This window comes from Nuphar pumila, chromosome 7 (assembly GCF_984573655.1).
Source record: "Nuphar pumila chromosome 7, dmNupPumi1.hap1.1, whole genome shotgun sequence".
In the NCBI taxonomy this organism is placed as follows: domain Eukaryota; kingdom Viridiplantae; phylum Streptophyta; class Magnoliopsida; order Nymphaeales; family Nymphaeaceae; genus Nuphar; species Nuphar pumila.
Genome location: NC_143255.1, coordinates 3,869,050 through 3,876,067, shown reverse-complemented (window position 1 = coordinate 3,876,067; position 7,018 = coordinate 3,869,050). Strand labels below are relative to the sequence as shown.

Sequence of the window (7,018 nt, the reverse complement as noted above, 5' to 3'; positions counted from 1 at the left end):
AAATGAATCTGACTAATCGGATTTGGATTTGTGTTGGATATCGGATTTTATAGTCTGATTTCATCAAAACAACATGCATCACTGAAACCCCAAGGAGGGGGATGAGTGAAACTGATTTGGAGGATGAGGTTGCTGGTCAGCCTGATTTGATGGCAACCTAACAGGATCATTTTTAGTATGTGGTAGCCTTATAGAGAGTGTCATTTTAACAGAATAAGGTTGAAGTTGCTTCATTCCATCTGGGGTTCGGACATAGGCCTGAATCCACTTAAAACAGATCTGGACAGGTCCTGATTTTTAGATCCTAGTCATTGTCCCCCATGCTAATGATTCCACTAAAAATTGCTAATAACCAAATTATATAAGCTGACTTCAATCAAGGTTTTATATAACTGAAATTGATCTTTGGTGTTAGACCAAGTTTATGAGATAGTGAGAATTACGTGATAAGGTGGATGCTGGATGCAGGCATTCATCCGAACTATATATTTGTCTGTCAGTGACATCATTTCTGGATGTGTGAAATCTTTACTGAATCAGATCCGCTTGATCTCATGTACATGCAAACATGACTACTAGGGCAGGGAAACAAGCCGACTAATCCCAGCCTAATAAAAAGATCTTGCTTCTCCACCAACCACTAAAATTCCTCAAACTTTCCACATGCCTTTTAATTTGCTTCATTAAGGGTGTGTTTGCTTGTCACGGTCTGTAGATTCCTCTGCCACGGAAATAGAATCGGACCCAGGAACGCTTTCTGCAGAAAAGGAGAGTTCAAAGTGCATTTTGGCACGCCCATCGATTCAAATCGCTGGTCCCATGTTTGTTTCGATATTTTGGGCCCCACAAAAATGCATGCCCAGGGGAGTTTTCTGTGACAAGCAAATCCCACGTAAGTGCACTCTCACACCACCCGTGACAGTGCTGAGAGAGAGAGGAGGGACGGGCAGAGAAAGGGAGCATCCAAAAATGGCCACCACTTGGCCTCTGCTAGGTCTGGGACTACTATCTTTTTCTTTGAAAGGCAAGCAGGGGTTAGGCAGACCCCCACCAGTTATTGTTCAATCATACCACTAGAGTTTTGAACAAGAAACGTTCCACCAGATGGAGTCGTGCACTGATCACAGCTCCTACCAACCACGTTAAGCCTCCCCGTTGGTATGTCTGAGACTACTAGTAATACCCCATTTCTAGGCCAAACTAAAAGCTCCAATGCCAACTCTCTTAGAGCCAGTGTGGTTCAAAGCAGAAACTCAGATCTTCTCTGAAGGCGGCCGGGACTACTTGGGCAACCCAAACCTGGTCCACTCTCAGAGCATTCTTGCAGTGCTTGGCTTCCAAATCATCCTCATGGGCCTCGTTGAAGGATACCGCATCAATGGCCTCCCTGGTGTAGAAGGCAACAACTTGTACCCAGGAGGCCAATACTTCGACCTGCTCAGTCTTGCCGACGACCGTGTCACCTTTACTGAGCTCAAAGTGAAGGAAGGACGGTTAGCCATGTTCTTCAAGATTGGGTTCTTTGTTCAGGCCATTGTTACTGGAAAAGGCCCACTTGAAAATCTCTTAGATCACTTTGACAACCCTGTTGCTAACAATGCTTGGACCTATGCTACAAATTTGTCCCTGGGTCTTAAAACCTGATAAACCCCTCAATTTATGTGGCATATGTGAATTTCTTCATATGTGTTTGTCCACATTATTTGAAACTTTGTAACAATCTGGTGGTCAATCTTGCTCTGATAGCAATATTTACAGCAGTGCTGTACGTGCTACCCTTGCAAAAGCTTGGGTACCTAAATGGGTTGATTCATGCCCTTCCTGGGGTGCACTCTTGGCAGTGCATGGGACACAGTTAGTGGGATGTCATTAGGGCTTACGATGAAAGGGGATTAAGTGATATACCAAATCAACTTTTTGATGTTTTGGCATCACAATCCTTGGTCACTTTCATTGTGGTGGTTCTGCACCGTCATGTTTTTCACCTTTTTTGTTTTTAATATATATACCTCTTTGGCACTCTCAAGTGTCCTACAAGACCTTAATTATAGCGTAAAAACCCCGTATATTTGAACCCTCTCATCTCTTCTTAATGTATTTTGCTTTCAAGTATCTATAAAGAAGCTTTTTGCATTTGTCTCTTTGCTCTCTTTGTGATTGTGCATGTGCGTACTCTTGCTTCCACTTGTACGTGTGTGTTGTGCATTGCTTGTGCGCTAAAAAGGCCTGCTTTCGGTATTTGTTTTTACTCAAAGTTACGTTGCGGGGGCCTTTGCTTCTAAGCCTGTGACAAGTTGGTACCAGAGCCTTGCCGACATTGGGATTGACAATGACGTCGAAGAAGAATGTCATAACTCATTCAAGCAGTATGGTTCCTCTTAAAAAATACTGCATGGTCGATGATCGAGTGTCAGTCATCTCACGTGATATTGTCAACCTGACTAGAACAGTGATCAACATGAAGAAGTTGGTCAGTGAGACTTGTGCAACTTTTAAGAATCTCAACACAAAGATCAAGACAGTGGTAGAGGGAGTGAAAGACTTTGTGGAAAGTCTTGTCACTAGATTTGGTTATTGGGTGAAGGACCTTGCCACCAAATTTGATGATCTGCTGGATCAGTTCAACATCATGGTGGTTGAATTAGATGTTGTCTGACGAAAGAATGATCAGTTGGAGCGGCAGTTGAGGACTGCCGTAACTGGCAGTGCTGCGGTGCACGTGGATAGGCCACGTTACAGGCTACTTGGGCCTGCAAAGTATAAAGGCACGCGAGACTCGAAGGATCTCGAGAACTTTATCTACGAAATGAATCAGTTCTTGAAAGCTGCAAGAATAGAGGAAGACACTGATAGACTGTGGACCACAATAATGTACTTTGCGGATGAAGCAACTCTTTGGTAGAGGCGTCGCTTGGATGATGTTTGACGTAAGTTGGTTGCTATAGTCGCTTGAGAGGACCTCCAAAAAGAATTGTGAGACTATTTTTGCCTAAAAATAATAAGAAAATGGCTCACAAAAGGTTACTGGCATTGAAACAGGCAGGATCAGTGCATGACTATGTCAACATATTCTCTTCGATAATGTTGGAAGTCGAGAGAATGGATAATCAAGATCGGTTGTTCTATTTTAGTAACGGTTTGCAAGGATGGGCAAACATAGAACTCATGCCGCATGACTCTGAAATGTTAGTTGAGGCACTTATGGTTACAAAAAAACTTGTCGAGCTGGATAAGAATAACGCAGTATTTCAAGGCAAACAACATAAAAATGACCGCAACAATTGAAGGGACAACCAAAGGAATGATCATGCACGGAATGTTGGTCGTGGGAACCAACAAAATCAAGGCCAACAAGATGGCCAAAATAATAATCAAAATAGGAATAACTTTCAAGGCGACAACTATCGTCACCGTGATTATCATATCTGCCATGGTGATCATTGGGCAGATACATGTCTCAACAGAATCATGGTGCGCCCCGAGCTGCAAATGTTGTTCAGAAAGAAAAAGTTTATCAACCTGCAAAGGTGCCAAAAGTTCGTACAACGCAGATGATGAACACAGTAAAGGTGACAGTTGTTGCAGAACCGATCAGATATAAAGAACGGATGTACTTAGAACTTTTGTTTAACGGAAGACTCACCAAGGCATTGATAGACACAGGTGTCACGTATAATTTTATCTCGCGTGAAGAGGCCGAACGGTTGGGATTGTAGTGGGAATGAAAGGAGAGCCGCATAAAAGTGGTTAACTCGAAAGCCAGGGCCATCTATGGTGTTGTTCGTGATACACTAGTGTGGATCCATAGCTGATAAGGAAGGATCACCTTATCAGTCACGCCTATGGATGATTTCAAAGTCATCCTCGAGATGGAATTCTTGAGAAGCAACAAGGCAGTGTTGATGCCTTACCTTAACGTTATCATCTTTGAGAGTGAGAACTAGCCATGCATAGTTACTGTGATATCGGTGAAGCCTTGCGAGCACTTGGTGTTTACGCTCTAGTTGAAGAGAGGCATGAAAAGCGGTGATAAGACTTTTCTCATCACAATCCATGCCACAAATGAAGTAGAAGAAATCATTGATGTCTCAGGAGCCTTAGTGCTCGTATTGAAGGAGTTCGGTAATGTTATGCGTGCCAAAATGTCGAACATGCTACCTCCGATATGTGAGGTATACTACCAGATCGAGCTAGTGTTGGGAGCACGACCACCTGCAATGTCTCCCTATCGCATGGCAATTCTTGAGCTATAGGAATTACGCAAGCAATTGGATGACATGCTCGAAGCATGAATCATCTAACAATTCAAAGCTTCCTTTGGAGCGCTCATGTTGTTTCAGGCAAAGCACGATGGTTTGAAGCGCCTATGTGTTGACTATAGAAAAATGACTGTAAAGAACAAGTATCTGTTTCCTTTAATCGCAGACTTGTTTTATCAGCTTGAAAAGGTGAAGGTCTTCTTTAAGTTGGACCTGAGATCTGTCTACTAGCAGGTCAGAGCGGAAGGGGACGAGCCAAAGACTATCTATGTAATACAATATGGGGCGTTTGAATTTCTTGTTATGCTCTTTGACTTGACGAACACACTTGCTACCTTCTTGACCCTGATGAACAAGATTTACTACCTGCACCTTGACAAGTTTGTCGTTATGTACTTGGACGACATAGTAGTGTACAACGATTCTATCGAGCAGCATATTCAACATCTTTATAATGTGTTTCAAATTCTGAAGGACCACGAGTTGTATGTCAAGTAGAAAAATGCCTATTTGGTTAGAAAGAAGTTCACTTCCTTGGCCATATTGTAGGAAGAGGCACATTAAAAATGAATCATAAGAAGATTGAGGTTATTCAAGCTTAGGAGCCACTTGTTAAGGTTCCTGTATTGCGCTCTTTCTTGGGGCTTGCCAATTACTATTGATGCTTCATTAAGCGATATTCACAGATTGCTACTGTGCTCACAGATCTGCTAAAGAAAGACAGATCATGGCTATGGTTTGATGCATGTCAAAAGGCTTTTGATGGGTTGAAGCATGCCCTGACAAAAGAACCAGTGCTAAGGTTGGCCGACTGTCGACAATTGTTTGAGGTGCAGACCGATGCGTCTGACTTTGCTATTGAAGGGGTGTTACTCCAGAAAAGACATTTGATTGCATTTGAGAGTCGAAAGTTGAATGACGTCGAGCATCGATACATTGTGTATGAGCATGAAATATTGATGATTGTGCACTATCTTTGCACATGGAGACACTATCTTTTGGGATCGCAATTTATTGTGCGCACTCACGACGTCGCTACAAGCTACTTTCAGACTCAAAAGAAGATGAGTCCAAGTCAAGTGCATTGGAAGAATTTAATATGGTCCTTGAGTACAAGCCTGGCAGGACCAATATTATTGTTGACGCCTTGAGTTGAAAGGCAGAATTTACAGCTTTGCTCACTTGAGATGGCAGTGTGAGCCAACTGATGAGCTATCTTCTTGAGCAGGTTCGATAAGCCTTAAAGAGTGACCCGACGGCTCAATAATTGATTGCATTAGTGAAGGAAGGAGAGACACAGAGATTTTGGCTAGAGGATGATTTGCTACGCTCAGCGAGCGATCGCCTATATATTCCACAACAAGACACTCTACAGAGGCACTTGATGCACGAGTACCATGATACCACTTGGGTAGATCACCCAGGACAACAAAGAATGTTGGCATTGTTAGAGTGTGCATTCTACTGGCCGCAGATGCACAATGATATGGATGCTTATGTGCAAACTTGCTTGATTTACCAACAAGATAAACCCATCAATCAGAGACCCGATGGATTACTGGAGCCCCTACCTGTGCCAAGCCGTCTGTGGAAGTGCATAACCATGGATTTCATTGTGAGCTTGCCAAAAGCACAAGGTTGCAATTCTATCTATGTAGTTGTGGGCATGTTTTTAAAGTATGCTATCTTCGTGTCTGCCCCTGCCACCTGCTCAGTTGTTGATACTGCAAAGTTATTCATGCGGAATGTAGTCAAGCATTGGGAATTCCCAGAGAACATTGTCAATAATCATGATGCTCATTTCACTGGCAAGTTTTGGCAAGAAGTGTTTCACTTAATGGAGACAAACTTGTATTTCAGCACAAGTTTTCACTCCTAAATCGATAGACAGACAGAGAGGATTAATGGCATGTTGGAAAAATATTTATGGCACTTTGTCAGTGTTAATCAAAAAGATTTGGTTGATTTACTTGATTTACTTGATGTAGTTCAATTCTGCTACAACCTCCAAAAGAGTGAGTCATCCGACCACAGTTCATTCAAAGTTGCAATCAGACAACTATCGCAGACTTCACACTTCCTTTGTGCTTGAGAACATGGCAAAGCGCCTTATGCATACCAGTTTGTCAAGAACTGGCAAGATGAGACAGAGTTAGCAAAGACGTATTTGAACAAGGCAACCAAGCGCATGAAGAAATAGGTAGATGAGAAGCGTCGACCAATAGAATTTCATGTTGGAGACAAGGTGTTGGCAAAGCTCTTTCTCGATCGCACAACTATCTTTCGAGGCCCCCACCGAGGGCTTATCCGCAAGTATGATGGTTCTTTCACCATTATCATGCACATAAAAAACTTGGTGTACCGGTTGGACTTGCCATCAAATTTTTAAGTGCACCCGAGTCGTTCTACGAAGATGAAGGAGACCTCAATGTGCTCCCATTTCGCAGCATACACCCTCAACAGTCAGCACCTCAGGTAGAGAACCGAAAGCTATCCTAAATCATTCCAACAACTACCTTGAGTATGTATATACCTCTAGAGAACCGCCATGTTTTTCACCTTTTTGTTTCTGATGTATATACCTCTTTGGCACTCTCGAGTGACCAACGAGGCCTTTGTACTCTTGCTTTCGTTCATGCACGTATGTTGTATACTAAAAAAGTTTGATTTCGGTGTTTGTAATTACCCGAAGCTACGTCACGGGGGCCTTCGCTTCTAAGCCCATGATAGTGGTCGTCCATCATAAAAACATGGGGGTC

The 7,018-nt window shown here is 42.8% G+C and overlaps 1 pseudogene; it reads left to right on the top strand.

Annotated features, from left to right (window-relative positions):
- Positions 1 to 1,212: 1,212 nt before the first annotated feature.
- LOC149830903 (chlorophyll a-b binding protein 13, chloroplastic pseudogene) lies at positions 1,213 to 1,644 on the top strand (annotated as a pseudogene).
- The last annotated feature ends 5,374 nt before the right edge of the window (positions 1,645 to 7,018 follow it).